Consider the following 23,635-nt stretch of genomic DNA (forward strand, 5'->3'; position numbering starts at 1 on the left):
AGAGAGAAAAAAGATAATAAATGAAATAGATTAAGGAAACTTAGCAACAGCATCAAGTGTAATAGCATTCACATTATAGAGATCAAGAAGAAGAGAGAAAAGAGGGAAGAAGTTTTATATGAAGAAATTAGCTAAAAACTTCCTGAATTTAGGGAAGGAAACAGAAAACCAGATCCAGGAGGTACAAAGAGTTCCCAACAAAATCAACCCAAGGAGGTCCATACCAACATACATAATAATTAAAGTAGCAAAAAGTAGTAATAAACGAGAATTTTTAAAGCAGCAAGAGAAAACAATTACATACAAGGGAAATCTCATAAGGCTGTAAATGGATTTTTCAGTAGAAACTTTGCGTGCCAGAAGGCAGTAGCATAATATATTCAAAGTGCTTAAAGAAAAAAACCTGCAGCCAAGAATGCTCTATCCAGCAAGGCTATCATTTAGAATAGAGGAGAGATAACGATTTTCCCAGCCAAACAAAAGTTAAAGAATTTCATCACCACTAAACTTATAAGAACTGTTAAAGGGGACTCTTTGAGTGGAAGGGAAAGACCATAAATAGAAGAAAAGTAGGAAGCACAAAAGCAGTAAAATTAAGTATATCTATAAAAATCAGTCAAGGATTTACAAAATAAAAGGAGGTAGAGTAACGGGCACCTGGGTGGCTCATCAGCTAAGTGATTTTGGCTCAGGTCATGATCTCACGATTCATGAGTTTGAACCCCGCATTGGGCTCTGTGCTGACAGTGTGGAACCTGCTAGGGAGTCTCTCTCTCTCCCTCTCTCTGCCACTTCACTTATGCTCTCTCTCTCTCTCTCTTAAAATCGATAAATTAAAAACAAACAAAAAGAAAGGATGTAAAATTTAGTGCTTTTAGAATAGGTTCAAACTTAAGCAACCATCAATATAATATACACTGTTATATGCGTAAGATGTTATATATAACCTAATGGTAACCAAATAAAAAAGGGTAATAGATATGCAAAAATAAAGAGAAAGGAATCCAAGTACATTACTAAAGAAAGCTAGCAGACCAAGAGAGAAGAGAGCAAGAGAAGAAAAGGAATAGAGAAGAATTACAAAAATAACCATAAAAGATATAAAAAGGGGTGCCTGGATGGCTCAGTTGGTTGAGCATCCGACTTCGGCTCAGGTCATGATCTCACAGTTTGGTTGGTGAGCTTGAGCCCCATGTCAGGCTCTCTGCTGTCAGCGCAGAGCCTGCTTCAGATCCTCTGTCTCCCTTTCTCTCTGCCCCTTCCCTGCTCGCATGCACCACATCCTATCAAACACACACACGCGCACACACACACACACACACACACACACACACACACGAACACACACAACATTAAAAGAAGTAACAAAATAGCAATAAGTGCATACTTATCAATAATTACTTTGAATGTAAATGGACTAAATGCTCCAATCTAAAGACATGGGGTGATGGAATGGATACAAAATCAATCTATATACATATACATACACATCTATATGCTGCCTACAAGAGACTCATTTCAGACCCAAAGACAGATGCTGATTGAAATTAAAGGGATGGAAAAGAATTTATCAAGCAAATGGAAGTGTAAATAAAGAAAGCTGAGGTAATAATACTTATATCGGACAAAATAGACTTTAGGGGCACCTGAGCGGCTCAGTCAGTTAAGCGTCCAACTTTGGCTCAGTTCATGGTCTCCCAGTTTGTGAGTTCAAACCCCACATCAGGCTCTGTCCTGACAGCTTAGAGATTAGAGCCTGCTTTGTATTCTGTGTCTCCCCCTCTCTCTGCTCCTTGCCCACTCACACTCTGTCTTCCTTTCTCTCAAAAATAAAAGATACAACAGTTGTAAATATTTATGTGCCCAACATGGGAGACCCAAACACATAAAGCAGCTAAAACATAAAGGAAGTAATCAATAGTATACAATACCAGTAGGGGACTTTAATACTCCACTTACATCAGTGGATAGTTCATCCAAACAGAAAATCAAGAAGGAAATGATGGCTTTGAATGACACATTGGGCCAGATTGATCTAACATATATTCAGAACATTCCATCCTAAAACAGTAGAATACACATTCTTTTCAAGTGCACATGGAACTTTCTCTGGAATAGATTACATGTCAGGCCACACAACCAGTCTCAACAAATTAAAAACATCAAAGTCATACCATGCATCTTTTCCAACCACAACACCCTGAAACTAGAAATCAAGCACAAGAAAAAATCTGGGAAGAACACAATACGTGGAGGTTATAAAACTAAACAGTGAATGGGTCAAAGAGGAAATAAAAAAATACATGGAGACAAATGAAAATGATAACAGTCCAAAATCTTTAGGATGAAGAAAAGCTATTCTAAAGAGAAATTTATAGCAATACAGGCCTACCTCAAGAAAGAAGAAAAGTCTCAAATAAACAACTTAAACTTATACCTAAAGGAGCTAGAAAAGGAAGAACAAACAAAATCCAAAACCAGAAGAAGAAAGGAAATAAGTATTAGAACAGAAATAAATGAAATAGAAACTAAGAACAGAATAGAACAGATTAGAGAAACCAAGAGCTGTTTTTTTTTTCAAAAAAGATCAACAAAATTGAACATCTTTAGCCAGACTCATCAAAAAAAGGAAAGAGAGCTGAAATAAACAATTCAGAAATTAAAGGGAAGAAATAACAACCAACACCACAGAAATACAAAGCATTATAAGAAAATATTATAAGAAAATTTATATGCCAAAAATTTGGGCTACCTAGAAGAAATGGATAAATTCCTAGAAACATATAACCTTCCAAAACTGAATCAGGAAGAAATAGGAAATGTTAACAGACCAATTACCAGCAATGAAATAGAAGCAGTTATAAAAAAAAACAAAACTCCCAAAACAAAAGTCCAGGACCAGATGGCTTCACAAGTGAATACTACCAAATATTTAAAGAAGAATTAATATCTATTCTTCTCAAACTGTTCCAAAAATTTAAGAGGAGGGAAAACTTCCAATTTCATTATATGAAGCCAGGATTACTTTGATACCAAAACCAATTATAGACACTACAAAAAAATTATTGGCCAATATCTCTGATGAACATAGATGCAAAAATCCCCAATGAAGTCTTAGCAATCTAACAGACTGACATAGCAACCTCTTACTAGATATGTCTTCTCAGGCAAGGGAAACAAAAAAATAAACTACTGGGACTTCATCAAAATAAAAAGCTCCTGCACAGTGAAGGAAACAATCAACAAAACTAAAAGGCAACTGATGGAATAAGAGGAGATATTTGCAAATGACACATCTGATAAAGGTTCAGTATCCAAAATATATAAAGACCTTATAAAACCAAATGCCCAGAAAACAAATAATCCAGTTAAAAAATGGGCAGAAGCCAGGAATAAACATTTTTCTAAAGAAGACAAAGCCGGCCAACAGACACATGAAAAGATGCTCAATAGCACTCATCATCAGAGATATACAAATCAAAACTACAATGAGATATCATCTCATGCCAGTCAAAATGGCTAAAATTAACAACACAGGAAATAACTGGTGTTGGTGAGGATGTGGAGAAAGGGGAATCCTCTTACACTGTTGGTGGGAATGCAAACTGGTGCAGCCACTCTGGAAAACAGTATGGAGGTTCCTCAAAAAATTAAAAATGGGGGCACCATTATTTGCAGCATTATTTGTGGGAGACAAATTGTGGAATCAACCCAAGTGTTCATCGATAAATGAATGGATAAATAAGAGGTGTTATATATACAATGGAATATCAGCCATCAGGACAAAATCCTGCCATTTACAACAATGTGGATGGATCTACAGGGTATAATGCTGAGTGAAATAAATCAGAGAAAGACGAATACCATATTATTTCACTCACATGTGGAATTTAAGAAACAAAAAAAGGGGAAAAAGACCAAAAAACAGATTCTTAAATATAGAGAACAAACTGATGGCTACCAGAGGGGAGGTAAGTGGGGTAATGAGTGAATTAGATGAAGGGAATTAAGAGTACACTTATCATGATGAGCACTAAGTAATGTAGCAACTTGTTGAATCAATAATTTGTACACCTGAAAGTAATATACCGCTGTATATTAATTTTACTGGAATTAAAATTAAAAAAAGAAATGTCTAGTCAACAGAAAAAAGAAAATCTAGACACAGACCTTACACCCTTCATAAAATGTAACTGCAAATGGATCGTAAAATATAATACAGGAAGAAACCTAATGACCTTGAATATAGCCCTGACTTGTAAAATATAGCACCAAAGGTATAATCTATGAAAGAAATAATTGATAAACTCAGTTCCTTAAAAATGTAAAACTGCTTTGTGAAAGACCATATTGAGAGAATGAAAGAGAAGAGATGGCCTGGTAGAAAATATTTGCAAAAGGCACATCTTATATAGGACTATTATTTGAAAAATATAACGCACTCTTAAAACTCAACTATAAGAGATAAACAACCTAAGAAAAAAAATGGACCAAAGACCTTAACAGACACCTCACCAAAGAAGATACACAGATGGCAAATAAACATATGAAAATATCCTCTACACTAGGGGAATCCAAATTAAAACAATAAGATACCGCTAATCACCTATTAGAATGACTAAAATTGGAACACTTGACAACACCAAATGCTGGTGAGGATATGGAGTAACAAGAACTCTCATTCACCGCTGGTGGGAATGCAAAATCACACAGCCATTTTGGAAGTCATTTTGGCAGTTTCTTACAAAACTAAACATGCTCTTAGCATATGATCCATCAATCAAGTTCCTTGCCATTTGCCCAAAGTATTTGAAAAGTTTTGTCTACACAAAACCTTGTAGATGGATGTTTATAGCATCTTTATTCATTACTGCCAAAAGTTGGAAGCAACCAAGATGTCCTTCATTAGGTGAATGGATAAACTGTGGTACATCCAGACAATGGGATATTATTCAATGCTAAAAAGGAATGAGCAATTAAGCTGTGAAAAGACATGGAGGAGCCTTAAAAGCATATTACTAAGTGAATAAAGCAATATGAAAGGGCTGTATGACTCCAGCTGTAAGACATCCTGGAAAATGCAAATTTATGAAGATGTTAAAAGAACAGTGGTTGTCAGGGTCAAAGTAGGAAGAAGTATGAATAGGCAGAACACAGAGGGTTTTTAGGGCAAGGAAAATACTCTATATGATACTATAATGGTTGATGCATGTCATTAAGTGCTTATCAAAATCCACAGAATGTACAACACCAAGAATGAGCCCTAAAGTAAACTATGGACTTTGGGTGATTATGATATATCAGTGTAGATTTATCAGTTGTAATGGATATACCACTGTGGTGTGGTACATTGATAATGGAGAGGCTATGCATGTGTGGGGGCAGCAGGTATGTGGCAGATCTCTGTACCTTCTTTTCAATTTTGCTGTGAACCTAAAACTGCTCTAAAAAATAAAATCTCTAAAAACAACAGTAAAATAGAACAAAGGGATCTAATCAGCTCAGGTTTCTCTGTGGACCTCTCTTTCTTTGAGTCAAATGTTCATTTCTTCCCCAATGAATTGTGATGAGAAGTTATGGAGCCCATTGTCCATTCAGCAGGAGTTATGTGTAAAAGAGGATATAATGATATCTTAGTCTGTTTGGGGTGCTAAAATAAAATACAATAAACTTGGTAGCATATAAACAACAAAGATGTATTTCTCACAGTTGTGGAGGCTAGAAGTTCAAGATCAGGGTGCTAGCATGGTTGCTGGGTGAGAGGCCTCTTCCTGGTCACAGATTTGTGTTGTATTCTCATATGGCAGGAGGGATAGGGAGCTCTGTGGGGTCTCTTCTATGAAAGCAATAATCTCATTTTTTAAAGTTTATTTATTTTGAGAGAGAGAGAGAGGGAGAGAGAGAGAGAGCGAGCATGAGCAGGGAGGGGCAGAGAGAGAGGAGGGAGAGAATCCCAAGCAGACTTCATACTGTCAGGCAGAGCCTGACATAGGACTTGAACTCATGAATGGTGAGATCATGACCTGAGTCAAGATCAAGAGTTGGATGCTTAACTGACTGAGCCATCCAGGTGCCCCAGCATTAATCCCACTTATGAAGGTTCTGCCTTATGATTGAATCACCTCCCAAAGGCCCTATCACCTAATACCATCACCTTGGGGATTATGTGTCATATGAATCTTGGCAGGGTGGGGGGACACAAATATTCAGACCATAGCAAATAGTATAGGTGAAAGTTTGAGCAAGGTGACCACTCTGAGTCTAGCTGCAGCTAAAGGACCTGTGCTTCTCCAGTGATAGAGTTGATGGAGAACTCCACTAAGGTAGCCCTGTACGAGGCTTGTGGAAAAATGGCAATTCAAGTACCCAATGATCAAAGTTTGGATGAAGCTTCCATCACCAGTGCAGATGGAGCTATAGTATTCAAATGGCATGATGAATAATGGCACTGTCATGGCAAATTAGATCATTAACACCCAGAAGAGGTGGGAATCATTATGGATAGAGGAAAGGCTCCTCTGCTGGAGCAAAGTAAATGGTGACTGAGGGGATGGAAATTTGAAGCTCAGCAATTCAGATGCTACTGTGATTTAAAGCAGGTGTGATTTGTGAGCTTGATGGAAATGTACATTCTCAGACCTAAAGCTGGGCTTAACGAATCAGAATCTCTGGTGGCAGTGTCCTAATTTTCTAGGTGATTTGGTACACACTGAAGTTTGAGAAGCACTAGCTTGAGAGTCTTCCCTACCTGACCAAAGACTACGTAGAGGAGTGGGGAAGCAACATTCATGGGAGGGGTGTGAGTGGGTTAGTTCTGGGCTTGAAGAGATAGAGATCTTTGGGGAAAATAGTTTAACAGTGACATCCCAGGATTTATAACCAGAAGACCATTCACTCTGAAGGGGATATTGATATAAATAAGGAGCTGAGCTTCTAGAAAATGAGAAACTTCTGGAAAAAGTACCTCTTATACATCTGGAAAAATAAACTGACCTCATAAGGTCAGAGATAATGATGCCCTCTAGTCATGCCCACCTATGTGGGGATCAAGGACAAGGCTCAGGGTTCACAGACCTAGACACAGACCTCATGGATACCACACTTATCAGATAATATTCTAGAGGGTCCCTAGGCAGAATTTGCCAGGTGTAACAAATGCTTAAGGGCTTCCTTTCCAACATGAATCTTATGAAATATGTAGAAAGTCAGGCTACGGGGGCGCCTGGGTGGCGCAGTTGGTTAAGCGTCCGACTTCAGCCAGGTCACGATCTCGCGGTCCGTGAGTTCGAGCCCCGCGTCAGGCTCTGGGCTGATGGCTCAGAGCCTGGAGCCTGTTTCCGATTCTGTGTGTCCCTCTCTCTCTGCCCCTCCCCCGTTCATGCTCTGTCTCTCTCTGTCCCAAAAATAAATAAACGTTGAAAAAAAAAAAAAAAAAGAAAGAAAGTCAGGCTACGTTTTCTTTTATAGTGGATGATTATCATGAAAACCTTTGTGATTTTCTCTGAAGGTGTGGGAATATGTGGATAAATAATGGTCTCATGATCAGAGTAGATTTTTTTATATCTGCATTGGTTTATTAAGTAGAATGTGATTATGTCTCTGAACCAGGCTGGGCACCTTTCTGTGAGTCTAGACTACTTGATAGAATTTTTAAAAAGCTGCTGGTTACTCCTATTCTCTATTTATATTTCCCAATCTACCTTATTTTTAAAATAGATGCAAAAGACACCAGATACTGTCCAGTTACCTTTAATACCATGGAAAGAGACAAGATGACCCAAGGGGTTCCTACTTTGTATAATTACATGAAGACCAAACTGAATCAGAGCTTTGCCATTTATTTCTACCAGTTACAATTATTATAAATATCTTTATCAGTTCTTCAATAACATTCTATCCTGGCTTGGCTAATAAAATTGATGGACTTTGACATGTAATATTCATACACACACAAACCTGTTATTAAAGCCATAGTTATGATAAATTATTTTTGAAGGTATATTTTTCAAAGGATGCTCTGTTGGACTGTACTATAAGTCCAAGTCCAGATTAATCAAAACAGATGGCCATATGAAAACAAAAAGGAAGATAGAGTTTGGACTTTTGAAAAGAAATATAAAAAGATGTGACAATAGCTCCTAGATAAGATGGGAAATATTTAAAAGGTAACCCATTTATGAATTAGTGAATTTAGACAACATATGTTTTAGAATATTAGCTTATAAATCTAACTTTAAAAACAGGTCTATTTTTTTTTTTTTTTTTTTGAGGAGAGAGAAAGCAAGCAGGGAAGGGTCAGAGAGAGAGGGAGAGAGAGAGAATCTCAAACAGGCCCCATGTTCAGTGTGGAGCCTGATGCAGGGTTTGATCTCACAATTATGAGACCATTACCTGAGCTAAAATCAAGAGTTGGTCACTCAACTGACTAAGCCACTCAGGGGCCCCTAAATCTAACTTTTTAATTATGTGAACAATCTTAATGATACAGGTTGTGGAGAAAATCAAATTGCATTTTAGTTTATTCTTCATGTTTTATTGTTCTTAAATGATGTTGTATATGAAGGACATAGAATTCTATCTTTTCTCCAACATCAAACTGTGGGATCTCAGGGTAGCCACAGATATGGCGGAATCCAGTCAGTCACAGTTATCTCTTCAAATCTACTTGATAAAAACCTGAAACAATAAGTTATTTTATACAAATAAAATCATCAAGAATGATATGAAACTTTTTTTCTAACCATATGAAACTTTTTATTCTTTCAGTCAGACAAATTCACCCAACAACTTGCCTTTGGAAATAATGAATACTCTTTCAAGTCCTAAAACTGGGCTGCAAGTGACCTTCATTAATACTTTGATATTTTAATGAAGTCACCTACCACATATTTGAGATTACTTGACCCTCATGTATCACGTTTTAGGCTGAAATCCTTTGTGTTAGACTGAGGGCAGCTGGGCTGGCCATTTTCTCTTCAGATAAAGGACACATGCATATGAGTCAGGAAACCATGGTACCAATCTGTAATGATCAATTCCTCAGCACTTGCCAAACAAATCTATCTGGTTTATGGCCATGTTGTTTATACCTATTTAATTAAATTTGACTAAAAAAAGTATTGCAACAATTAAGTACAAGGTGCTTTAGAGGAATCAGATATGATAAAATATATAATACAACATGGTATGATATATGATACGATATCATATAGACAAGTTGTAGTTAGGTCGCATTGTTTCTGGCACTTCCGTTATTTCATTTGACTTTCTCAACAACTCTTACCCCTTACAGTTGAGGAAACTGAGGCCGGAAGGATGGAATGACTTGCAGTGGTCATGGGTCACTGGTCTTTGGTGACAGAACACAGACAAGAACTAACTCCCACACCTGATAGGAGTTCTCCCCATCACTCTTATCTCTGCCCAACTTGCAACAAAGCAATTGATTTGTTGCCATCCACTCTTTATTGATGAACACCTTGTGGTGGAAAACATCATTGTACATAGGATTTCCTGGTTGCTGAACCACTCTTCACTCTGGACGTGAAAGATGCCACCTGCCAAGTGAACCTGACCCAGAAGGCGAGAAGTTCGCAGCTTTAACAGGTGCACATCAAGTCGTCATCAATCTTTGTAACAGCGCTGCTCTCATTCTTTTTAACTGTGCTCTGAAGTGTGATGCCTTTGTTAAGACTCAATTTTGGAAGGAAGAAAAAGAATATTTCTTTCCCCAAAAGCATGCTTACTTTATCAAATGGATTTTAGGACAAAACAAAACCTTCTTTTCTTAACTCTGTGTGAAATCCTCTTTGCAGAGGAGACTGGAGATTCTTACCCAGTTCCATCAAACAACATTTGGCTTTTTATTAGCATTTAGCCCCAAACCTAGGAGAATTGAATGATATTCTCTTCCCCCACCCCCTTATCTAATGTATCAGTAAATCCTCATGGTTCTGTCTCCAAAATCTATTCCCTCTGTCCCAAATGTCCCTCCCCTGCTGTTCCCCAAATCTAAGCTACCAGTGCTTCAACCTGCCCTTCTCTGGTAGGAGACACAGCTCTAACAATTTCATTTCCTTTAGCTCTTGCCCCTACTACTGTCCAGCCTCTACAAAGTGACCAGAGAAATGCTTTTAAAATGTAAATCTTGTCGCTCTTTGCTTAAACCCCCTCACTGGCTGCCCATTGCCATTAAAGTAAAACCTGTCTCCCTTACCTGCGCCCACAGGCCCTGTCTACCTCTCCTCTTCATTGCGCCTCTCCCTTGGTTCATGCTGTTCCAGCCACACACACCGTTAGGACATGTCGAGCTCCTACCCACTGTGGTAGGCTGAACATTATCCCCTCCCCCACCAACCCACCAAATATATCCTCATCTTAATCCCTGGAACCTGCAGATGTTAACCTTATATGGCAAAAAAGGGATGTGATTGATTGATGGATTACAGATATGGTTAAGATGGGCCCTCAATGCCATCACAAGTATCCTTATATGAAAGAGAGAGAGGAATATTAGTCAGACAATCACACAGGAGAAGCTTTGAAGATGCTGGCCTTGAAGATTGGAGCGATTCCAAAAAAAACCAAGAAATTCTGGCAGTTACCAGAAACTGAGGGAGGCAAGGAGTGGATTCTCTCCTGGTGACTTCAGAGGGAGTGTGGCCATGCCAACACGTTGTTTTCAGACTTCTGGCCTCTAGAACTTTGAGAAAATTAGTTCTGTTGTTGTAAACCATCAAGATGATAGTAGTTTGTTACAGCATCCATAGAAAATTAATATACCATGGTTCCTATATTTATGGTTCCTTCTGCTTATAGCCGATTTTTATGAAACCTTCTTATGTCTGCATCTTTCTTTTTCCCCAGGACTCAAGTGAAATAGTACCTCTTTTGGGGGACTTCCCTGATAGTTGGAGCTAAGGCAGCCAGCTCCACTCAGACATTCTTTATCACGCCACCCGTTTTATTTTCATCATCATTTAAAAATATTATTTATATTTAATTTTTTCTCTGACTTCCTTGTTTTCTTATTCCAGCACACACACACACACACACACACACACACACACACACACACACACAAACAGTATCTGGCATGTAGTCAATGCTTACTAAACATTTGCTGAAGAAAGGAAAGAAGGAGATAATATTAATTGCCTAAAGATAAAGAAGAAGTTATTTAATAAACACCTGGGCTTTTAAAAGATCTTTGGCTTCGGGGCGCCTGGGTGGTTCAGTCAATTGGGTGTCTGACTTCGGCTCAGGTCATGATCTCATGGTTTGTGAGTTCAAGCCCCGCGTTGGGCTCTGTGCTGACAGCTGAGAGCCTGGAGTCTGCTTCAGATTCTGTGTCTCCCTCTCTCTCTGTCCCTCCCCCAAACATGCTCTGTCTCTCTCTCTGTCAAAAATAAATAAACATTAAAAAAATGTATGAGAATGCAAGCTGGTGCAGCCACTCTGGAAAACAGTATGGAGGTTCCTCAAAAAAAGTAAAAATAGAACTACCCTACAACCCAGCAATTGCACTGCTAGGCATTTATCCAAGGGATACAGGTGTGCTGTTTTGAAGGGACACATGCACCCCCATGTTTATAGCAGCACTATCAACAATAGCCAAAGTATGGAAAGAGCCCAAATGTCCACCAATAGATAAATGGATAAAGATGATGTGGGATAGATATAGATATAGATATAGATATAGATATAGATATACACACACACACACGCATATACACACACACAATGGAGTATTACTTGGCAATCAAAAAGAATGAAATCTTGCCATTTGCAACTACGTGGATGGAACTGGAGGGCATTATGCTAAGAGAAATTAGTCAGAAAAAGACAAAAATCATATGACTTCACTCATATGAGGACTTTAAGAGACAAAACAGATGAACATAAGGGAAGGGAAACAAAAACAATATAAAAACAGGGAGGAGGACAAAATAGAAGAGACTCATGAATATGGAGAACAAACTGAGGGTTACTGGAGGGGTTGTGGGGGGCGATGGGCTAAATGGGTAAGGGGCACTAAGGAATCTACTTCTGAAATCATTGTTGCACTATATGCTAACTAATTTGGATGTAAATTAAAAAAAATAAAAAATAAAACTAAAAAAAACTTAAAGGTCTTTGGTTTCTATGGTGAAAGTTTTCTACTATAGATAGGGTTGCCTGTATAGAACCCTATAAATAAAATACAGGGTATCCAGTTAAATACAAATATCAGGTAAACACAAATAATTTTTAGTGTAAGTATGTCCCACAAAGTAAATGTATGCAACCTAATATTGCATAGGACATATTTATACTAAGTATAGTATTTTTTATTCAATTCAGGGGCACCTGGCTCAGTTGGTTAAGCATCTGACTTTGGCTCAGGTCATAATCTCACAGTTTGTGAGTTTAAGTCCTGCATTGGGCTCTGGGTTGACAGCTTGGAGCCTGGAACCTGCTTCAGATTCTGTGTCTCCCTCTCTGTGTGCCCCTCCCTTACTCATGCTCTCTCTCCATCTCTCAAAAATAAATAAAAAATGTTAAAATTTTTTTCAAATTTGGCTGAGCATCTTGTTTTGTTTTTACTAAATCTGGTAATCCTAATTGTAGAACACTACAGTGCTCTATTATAAACAGATTATTCTGTCAGGAGATGAGGGGGTAAACTAAAAAAACAAAACAAGAAACAAAACAAAAAAACCAAACCAAACAAAAAAAAACCTTCCTCTGAAAATCTTTTCTCATGCAATTATTCTCAAAATCTTAAAACTATATGCACATATCAGTAAGTTGACCCTTAGAGAGATCTAAGGGAAAACCAAAGAGGTACTTGTTTACTCACATCACCCAGGGAAGGGAAGGCACCTGCTGTGCTAAAGGCAAGCCCTGATGGAGTCACTTGTGAATCTGCACGGATGATGCCAGAACTGGGCATAGTCTACATTGTGGAACTATTTCTATATGTGAAGGCAATATGAGTTTCTAGGGTATATTGTGATTCCCTGTATAAATTGCTATTGGAGGGTTTGTGATGAGATTCTGTACATGCATTCTTTTACTCACCTCCCCCCGCCTCTTCTTCCCCAGGATCCTGGCTGATGAACAGACAAAAGATGGGTTGACAGAGGGAATGAAATATCAGGAAGACGTTCTGTTCAGGGCCAGCCTGGGGATGGAGGCCTCTCACCACCCATCTCAAAGGAAGGCGGCAGACCTGCAGAGCACATCTCCACTCTTCATGCCGAGAGAGAATAGACACCTGGTGGCCTTGGCAAGGGCAGGCCCTGCTAGCTGTGCCCACAGACCAGATGAGCACTTTTGTGCCATACTAGTGAGAGGACACGCATCACGTGTGCAGTGGCTCTGAGTATGCCACTGAGTAGAGAGCGTGGCCCGATAACTGCTGGGTCTGATCCGCCAGACTTCTTTCCCTTGGGAGGGGAGTCAGGGCAAGTGGGGGTGCATGCTGCCTCTCTAACACTGTCTTGTCACAGAGAAAGTATTTGCAGACCTTCTCTTCTCTTTATGTCAGCGCAGGAATACAAAAAGAGGAACATAATTACTTCCTAAAATGCTGCTTTGGGGGAAGGGTATTTACAGGACAAGGTTGTCAGTACTATTGATAGATGTGACAAACCTTTAAGCTTGCTAACATGAGAGATTCACTGTGAGAACCGAAAGGTTTCCACTCGGCAGCAGAACTATTTGAACACCCCATAAAGTGTATTCGAATAGTTGTGTTTACCTTGAAGTCCCTTGGAAATCTAAAAATATGAAGTTCTATGTTGAAAGTCTGCCTATAAATAAGGAAAGAGAAAGTGCCAGCCATCTAAATGCAGAGCCCCTACCTACTTGCCTCAATTTACCTACAGTCATATGATGGGAGGCTCAATTCTGCTCAGTTCTTCTCAGTGAGTTTGCCTATCACAATATAGGAAACACTTTAAAAGAAGAAATTCAAATAATGACTAAAAATTTAAATCCATCTCTAGGGCAATATAGTTTTCTCTTTTTCCTTACTTTTCTTTCTTTCTCTTTCTTTCTTTTGTTTTTTCTTTCTCTTTCTTCTTTCTTTCTTTCTTTCTTTCTTTCTTTCTTTCTTTCATTTTGAGAGAGAGAGAATGCAAGCAGGGGGGAGAGGAGCAAAGAGAGAGAGAGAGAGAGAGAGAGAGAGAGAGAGAGAGAATCTCAAGCAGGCTGCACGCTAGTGCAGAGCCCAATGCAGGGCTTGATCCCATGACCCTCGGTTTATGACCTGAGCCGAAATCAAGAGTTGGGTGCTCAACCAACTGAGGTACCTAGACACCTCTAGTTTTCTTTTTAATATACAAAAAAATTCCCCTCACTCATCTCAGGAGAAAGGAAAATAAAAGAAGTGTCTTAATGATGACCCATCCCCATCTTTCAAAATTTCCCTGGAATATTTTAAGATCAGGGACTATTACAAAGACAGTCTCTTTTCTATTCAGTATCAATTGAAAGTAAGTGTTGTGATTATTTTGTTTTCTAAAATGCATTAATTTCACATTTTAAAGAAGACACTGAGCCCTAGTGGTTACGAATAGAATAAGTATTTTTCTAAGACTCAAATTTCAAGAACTGAGCCTGAGGTAAAGTCACCCTTCCAGATCATTGTTTAAATTTCCAGTAGGTGACTTGCTCAGCATTATTCTGATGCCTTCAAGAAATATAAATCTAATGGATGAGTCCATGCAGTTGGGTTATTTTAGTTGCTTTTAAAAGCCATAAGATCTGTATCAAGTTGTATATAAGAAGATTCTCAAGTTTAGCTTCACAACATGTTTTACATGCTTCTCCTTCCATAAATTTCTAGCAATATTTGAGTCTCCTTAAAATTTTATACTTTTGAAAAATTTCTATAATGTATAACTAATTAAAAGAAGAATTAAATGTAAAAAAGCAATCATACATTTTAATTTTTCATTGTTTTTTTTCTTTTTTCTTATTTTTCAGAGAGTAGGCACAAGCAGAAGAAAGGGGCAGAAGGAGAGAATCTTGAGCAGGCTCCATGTTCATTACAGAGCTTGACATGGGGCTCAGTCTCACAACCTCAGGTTCATGACCTGAGCTGAAATCAGGAGTTGGATGCTCAACTGACTGAGTTACCCGGGCACCCCTCATTATTTTTTCTAATTAAAAATTGTATGTTCACTGTAAAAATCTCAAAGTGCATAAAGTGAAAAACATAAGTTTCCCTTCCTTTCACTCACTCCAATTCTCTACTCCAGAGATCCTCAGGGTTAACAGTTTGAAACATGTCCTTTAGATTTTGTTTTTCTATGCACATAGAAACATATATGTAAATATATTTTAGTTTACTTTAATCTTTATTATGAAAAATTTCAAACTTAAAGAAATGGAACATTATATTGAACCAATATTAACCTATCAACTTCACATTTATAGTCAGTCTTGTTTCATCCATACTCCCACCCACTGTCTTCATTTCCTCACTGGATTATTTGTAAGCAAATCTAAGACATAATAACATTTCTTAGTAAATACTTCAGTATTTATTTCTAAAAGATAATGACTTTTTTCTTTTTTTTTAAGTAGGCTTCAGGCTGTATGCCCAGCATAGAGCCCAATGTGGGTCCTGCACTCACAACTCAGGGTTGTGAGAGACCTGAGCTGAGATCCAGAGTCAGATACTTAACCGGCAGAGCCACCCAGTTGCCCCCAAATTAAGGACTTTTAAAATACATGACCACACTCAAAAATTTTTCAGTAGGGGTGCCTGGGTGGTTCAATTTGTTAAGCGGCTGACTTCAGCTTGGGTCATGATCTCATGGCTTGTGAGTTCGAGCCCCACATTTGGGCTCTGTGCTGACAGCTCAGAGCCTGGAGCCTGTTTCAGATTCTGTGCCTCCCTCTCTCTCTGCCCCTCCTCCGCTCATTTTCTTTCTGAAAGATAAATAAACATTACAATTTTTAAAAATATTTTAAGTTAATAAATGACTCTTAAATGACATCAAATCACCTAGTGTTCAAATTTTCCCAATTATAGATAGATAGATAGATAGATAGATAGATAGATTATATATAATTCTTTTTACAAAAGCACTATTCTAGACATAGTGCTATGTAACTTAACAGAAAAATTTAAAGGAAGATATTGCCAAAGAATGTTGTTGGGATGCAAAGTGACTCTTGAGCTTATGTTTTATACCACTCCTATTTATAAAACCCTACTCATCTAAGGACAGGCTTAAGGCTTACTTCCTCCATAAATAGCTAGTAATGTCAAACATCTTTTCATGTGCTTATTTTCTATCCATATATCCACAGTGAAATGTTTCTTCATGTCTTTTGCCCCTTTTATAATCAGGTGTTTTTTGTTTGTTTGTTTTACTGTGGAGTTTTGAGAATTCTTTCTACATTAAGATACAAGTCCTTTGTCATGTACATGGTTTGCAAATATTTTCTCCATGTTCTAGCTTGGTCTCTTCATCTTCTTAAGCTCTTTAACATAGCAAAAGTTTTTTATTTTGATAAATTTCACTTTATCATTTTTTTCCTTTATGCTTTTGGTGTCATATCTCAAAGAACATCACTAAGCTGTAGGTCCCAATGGTTCTCTTATGATATTTTCTAAAAGTTTTATAGTTTGTATTTTAAATTTAAGTCTATGGTTCATTTTGAGTTAGTCTTTGCATAAGGTATGAGACTTGTGTTGAAGTTCATTTTCTTCTGTACAATTCCAGTTGTCCCAGTACCATTGGTTAAAGAGACTGTCCTCCATTGAATTGCTTTTCCACCTTTGTAAAAAATCAGTTGGGTCTCCTGTGTAGGTTATTTCTGTTCTCTATTCTGCTTCATTGATATATGTATCTATTGATTAATATAAATTTTATGAAATGTTTCAAAATATTTCCTACCACATAACCTAGTCATCTGTCCTCTGTAGTTCATTACTGTGCTTAACCAGGGCCTCTTACTCATTCTGTTCCTGAAATAAGATTTTTTTTGGTTTCCTGTCAAGGAGATATACAGAATCTTGATTATTATTCTCTTCTAATGGTATTGTGTGAACTTCCTTGTGAAAATATCTACTTTCTTTATTAACATTTTTTGACATCATCAAGAATATGAACACTTCAAGTTTATCTCTATGTCATGTATTACATAATCCAAATATTCCACATTTCATTTCCCTTTAATGTCCAACTTTCAGTAATCTGAATCCCTGTTCCTTTTTCCTATAGAAATCCTCTTTCTTTCTTTCAGGTGTCTCTGAGAATATATTCTCTCATGCTTACATGTTCCACCCATGTATCCTGGTTGGCTCACTTTAGCTGGCCATCTGGCTTCGACCTCTACTTAGCTGCACTGCAGGCCCCTCTCACTGCCTTGAGATAGATTTTCTTCTAGCTGCTGCGGCTGTTCTCCCTACACTACTTTGCTTCAGGCATGGGCACAGATGTGCAGGCATCCATCCCTAAATTCCCCATTGTAGTAGCCAGGTCCAGGCTGCCTGTTTAATAAGACTTTATTGAAGCCTTGAGCACAATTCAGAGGACCGCAGCCTAGACCATTTGAAACTGCATATGAAAATGCTTTCAGGGACATGACATGAGGACATGGATTTTTAGATCTTTGCCCATAACTGCAATTGTCAACATGCAGTAAATAGAACAAGTAACTACAGAGAGGAGAATAGGGAGTCTCAACCACAAAGATGAACACAAACTAAAACTCACCACTTAGGAAAGCAACACCATGAAAGAGATACAGCAGATAAATTCAAAAGTCAACACCTGAGCAGAGTTAATAGGCAAAAAAAAAATCTTTCTAATGTCATATTTTCAGAGGGGTAAGAGAAGATAGTATATCCACAAAATGAGAAATTCTATTATAAAATAGAGCCAGCTGGGGATTCTAGAAATATAAACATAATTATAAAAATCTAAATAGATACATAAATAATATATAACTTGTCAGAAGAATGAGATAACTAAATATCCAATTACAAAGTAGGAGTATTGAAAATTATTATTTAAAATTTTTTTTTAATGTTTATTTTATTTCTTGAGAGAGAGACAGAGAGACAGAGAGTGAGCAGGAGAGGGGCAGAGAGAGAGATGGAGACAGAATCTGAAGCAGGTTCCAGGCTCTGAGCTGTCAGCACAGAGCCCGACATGGGGCTCAAACCCATGAACTGTGAAATCATGACCTGAGCCGAAGTTGGACGCTTAACGAACTGAGACACCCAGGCACCCCCAAAAATTATTAAGGAATTCTTCCACATTATAGAGCAAAAAGGTAAAGGTAACATATGAGAGGAAAATAGAGACATGGAAAATAGTTCCCAGAAACTCCATCATTATGGTAGATGTTGCAGAATGGCAGAAGTGGCAGAAGAGGAGAACACAAAGAATCCAGGAGAGGAAATCATCAAAAGAATAATGGAAGGAAATTCCCCAGACATAAATCATCAGATTTATAGTGCCCACCAGAAGCTAGATAAATGGAAAAAGACCTAGACAGACACATCATAGCAAAATTTTGCATATTGAAGATAAAGAGAAAAATCACAAAAGTTTCCAGTGAACAGTAAAAACAGAACAAAACAAACAAAATAACTGAGATACCTACAAAGGAGTAAGAATCAGGATTTCATGCTAAGGAAAACTATACCTCTTCCAGAGAACTGATTTTCCCAACCTTTCAGTAAAAGAGTTATGAAAGCTATCACATTTCTCTTTCTGCCCTGAGTGACAGGAAGCTATGATGATTAAGCACTGGAGTCATGCTAACTAACATGATCTGGATTTTATTACATCTGTTGTTTCTGGTTGTCAATTATTTTATTTATTTTACCGATTTTTTGTATAAGTCTTAAAAATTTTTTTAATTGTAGCAAAATATATATATGTATATATATATATAATTTACTATTGTAACCATTTTTAAGTCTATAGTAATGTTAAGTGCATTCACATTGTTGTACAACCAATCTAAAGAACTCTTTTCATCTTAAAACACTGCAACTGTATACCCATAAAACAACCCCAATTCCCCATTTCCTCTTCCTTCAGTCCCTTGTAACTCCCATTCTACTTTCAGTCTCTATGATTTTGACTATTCTGAGTACATACCTATGGATTCATACAGTATTTGTACTTGTGTGACTGGCTTATATTGCTTATAGTGTCTTCAAGTTTCATGAATGTTGCACTACGTCCCAGAATTTCCTCTCTTTTTAAGGCTTAAATGCATACACCACATTTTGTTTATCCATTCATCTGTTGATGGAAATGGGTTGCTTCAACATTTGGGCCACTGAATAATGCTGCTATGAACATGAGTGTACAGATATTTCTCCAAGGGCCTGCTTTTGAATCTTTTGGGTACATACTGAGAAGCTGGATTGTTGGATCATATGGAAATTCCTTTTTAATTTTTTGAGGGATTGCCATGCTGTTTTCCAGAGTGCTAAACCATATTACATTCCCACCAACAGTGTACAAATGTTCCAAAAATATCTACATCCTTGCCAACACTACTTATTTATTTGTTCGTTTGCTGGTAACCATCTAATGGGTGTGAGGTGGTATCCTGTTGTTTTGATTTACATTTCTCTAACAATTAGTGATGTTGGGCATGTTTTCATATTCTTGGCCATTTAGAAATCTTCTTTGGAGAAATGTCTTTTGCCTGCTTGGATAAGTTTATTCCTAAGTGTTTTATTCTTTTTAATGTCATCATAAATGGAATTGTTTTCTTAATTTCTTTTTTAATTATTCACTAATGCTGAGAAATGCAACTGATTTTTGCATGTTGATAGTGTATACTGTGACTTTGCTAAATTCGTTTATTCTGTTAGATTGTGTGTGTGTGTGTGTGTGTGTGTGTGTGTGTAAGTTTTAGAGCTTTCTACATATAAAGTTATGTTGTCTGTGAACAGAGATAATTTCACTACCTCCTTTCCAATTTGGATATCTTTCATTTCTTTTTCTCACCTAATTGTTCTGGCTAAGATCTTCAGTACTATGTTGAATGGAAGGATGAAAGTAAGCACCTTGTCTGATTCCTGACCTTAGAGGAAAAGCTCTCAGTCTTTCACCACTGATGTTAACTGTCCAATATGGCCTTATTATGTTGAAGCAGTTACCTTCTATTCCTAGTTTGTTGAGTGTTTATGTCATGAAAAAGTGTTGAGTTTTGTCGAATGCTTTTTCTGCATCAGTTGAGATGATCACGGTTTTTTGGTTTTGGGCTTTTTGTTTGTTGGTTTGGTTTTTTCCCCTTTGTTCTGTTAATGAGTTGTATTACATTATTTAATATTTGTATGTTGAGCCATCTTTGAATACCAGGAATAAATCCTATTTAATGATGATGTATTATCCTTTTAATATGTTGTTGAATTCTGTCTGCCAGTAGTTCTTGAGGATTTTAGCAGTAAGATTCATCAGGGATATTGGTCTACAGTTTTCTTGCAGTGTATGTGTTGGGATTTGGTATCAATGTAATACCAGCATCATAAAATGAGTTTGAAGTATTCCCTCCTTTTCAATGTTTTGGAAGAGCTTGAGGAGAATTAGTGTTAATTCTTCTTTAAATATTTGGTAGACTTTACATATGAAGTTTTTTGGTCCTGAGTTTTTATTTGTTGGAAGGTTTTTGATTATTCATTCAGTCTCCTAACAGTTTGAGATCTGTTCAGATTTTCTATTTCTCTATGATTTAGTCATGGTAGGTTTTGTGTTTCTAGGAATTTGTCCATTTCATGTGGGGTATTTGTTGGTGTACAATTGTTCATACTCTATTATAACATTTTTTGTTTCTGTAAAATCTATTGCAGTATCCCTCTTTCATTTATAATTTTAGTTGAGTCTTTCTTTTTTTCATAGTGAATTTCATTCACATTTTCAAAGAAACAACTATTGGTTTCACTGATATTTCTCTATAGTTTTTCTATTCTTTATTTTATCTCTGCTTGAATCGTTTCATTTTCTTCTGCTATCTTGTGTTAGTTTGTTCTTCTTTTTCAGCTCCTTAAAGTATAAAGTTAAGCTATTAATTTGAGATCTTCTTTTTTTAAATAAGCATTTACAACTACAAATTTCTCCCTTAGCACTGCTTTTGCTGAATCTCTGTTTGATATATTTTCATTTTCATTTGTCTCAATATTCTAAATTCTCTTGTGATTTCCACTATGACTCATTGGTTGTTTAAAAGGGTACTGTTTCATTTCAAAATATTCTTGCATTTTCCAGTTTTCCTTCTTCTATTAATGTATATTTTCATCCCATTTTAGTTGCAGAGATCATTTATATGATCAACCTTTTAAAATTTAAGACATTTTTGGGGGCTTCTGGGTGGCTCAGCCAGTTAAGCGTCCAACTTCAGCTCAGGTCATGGTCTCGTGGTCTGCAGGTTTGAGCCCTGCGTCAGGCTCTGTGCTGATGGCTCAGAGCCTGGAGCCTGCTTCAGATTCTGTGTCTCCCTCTCTCTCTCTGCCTCTCCCCTGCTTGTACCCTGTCTCTCTCTCTCTCTCAAAAATAAACATTAAAAAAATTAAAAACAATAAAATTTAAGACATTTTTTGTGGCCCAATATATAGTCTAACCTGGAGAAATTTCCATGTGCACTTGAGAAAAATCTATATCTTGCTGCTGTTGAGTGGAGTGTTCTGTATGTGCTTGTTAGGTCAAATTGGGCTATAATGTTCAAGATCTCTATTTCCTTGTTGATATTCTGTCTGGTTGTCCTATTATTGATAATGTGTTATTGAGGTCTCCTACTGTTACTGTAGAGCTTTCTATTTCATGCTTCAAATTTGTCAATGTTTACTTCATCTATCAGGAGCTTTGGTGTTTGGTGCATATTTTTTGTACAGCTTATTCCTTCTTGGTAAATAGTTTCATCATTATACAATGTTCATCTTTGTGTCTTGTAACAGGTTTTGACTTAAAGTCTTTGTCTGATATTAGTATATCCACCCCTGCCCAATTTTTGTTACCATTTATGTGGAATATCTTTTTCTATCCTTTTACTTTCAACCTATGCATGTCCTTAAATCTAAAGTAAGTCTCTTGTAAATAGTGTATAGTCGGATCCCATTTTTTAAAACCTTTTTGCTAATCTACCTCTTTTGATTGGGGGGTTCAATCCATTTACATTTAAATAATTACTGATATGGAAAGACTTACTATTGGCATTATTTGTTTTCTGTACTTCTTACAGCTTTATGTCTCTCGTTTCTTCCATTACTGCTTTCTTTTTTTTTTCCTAAGTGACATTATTTTATTATCATGATTATCCTTTTTCTTTTTTTTATTAAAGTATACTTGACATATAATGTTACATTCATTTTAGGTGTACAGCATAGTGATTTGACAAGTTAATTCATTATGCTATACTTACAAGTATAGTTACCATCTGTCACAATGCTTTTACAATACCATTGGTTAATTCCCTATACTGTATCTTTTATTCCTGTGACTTATTCATTCCATAACTAGAAGCCTGTACCTCCCACTCCCCTTCACCCACTTTGCCCATCTCCTACACACTCCCCTTCTGGCAACCATCAGTTCTCTGTGTTTATGGGTCTGCTTTTGCTTTTTGTTTGTTTGTTTATTCATTTGTTTTTATTTTTAGTTTGCACATATAAGAGAAAAAATATGGTATTTGTCTTTCTCTGTCTTATGTTCCCTTGTATTTGTTGTTTTTTTGTAGTGACACATTTTGATTCTCTTCTTTCTCTCTCTCTCTCTCTCTCTCTCTCTCTCTCTCTCTCGTGTGTGTGTGTGTGTGTGTGTGTGTGTGTGTGGTACATTCTATAGATATTTTCTTTCTGGCTGCCAAAGGGATTACACAAAACATCCTAAAATCATAATAATTTATTTTAAACTCTTATGAACTCAAGTTCAGTTGAGTGCAAAAACTCTACTCCTTTATATTTCTGCACTTTGCTTTGTTTTTGACTGAGGCCACCAATTACATCATTGTATATTATGTGCCCATTAATATAGATTTATAATATATTTTATGCTTTTGTCTTTAATTCCTATAATGGAATAAAAGTGGAGCTGTGAATCAAAAATACAATATACAGGTATTTATATTTGTCCATGTATTTAATTTTATCAAAAAAAACTTTATATTTTTGTATGGCTCTGAATAACTGCATAGTGTCTGTTCATTTCAACTTGAAAGACTCCCTTCAGCATTTTTTTATAGGGCACATCTAGAGGTAATGAACTACTTCAGGTTTTGTTTATCTGTCAATGTCTCAATTTCTCCCTCCTTTTCAAAGGACAGTATTCTCAGCTGACAGTTTTCTTTCTTTCAGTACTTTTAATATATTGTCCTACTGCCTTCTGGCCTGTAAGGTTTCTGCTGAGATATCTACCAATAATGCTATTGAGGATCCTTTGTACATGATGAGTCACTTTTCTTTTGATGCTTTCAGAATTATTTGACTTTCAACAGTTTGATTATAATGAGTCTTAGTGTGGGTCTCTGGATTTTCCTATTTGGAGTTTGTTGAATTTTGTGTATATGCATATCTATGTTATTTTGCAAATTTGGGGGATTCCAAATCATTGTTTCTTCAGATGAGTCCTTTGCTTTTTTTCTCTCATTCTTCTGACAGTCTTAGTGCATA

Source organism: Puma concolor, chromosome B4, assembly GCF_028749965.1.
Source record: "Puma concolor isolate L17-30 chromosome B4, mPumCon1.1.hap2, whole genome shotgun sequence".
Lineage (NCBI taxonomy): Eukaryota > Metazoa > Chordata > Mammalia > Carnivora > Felidae > Puma > Puma concolor.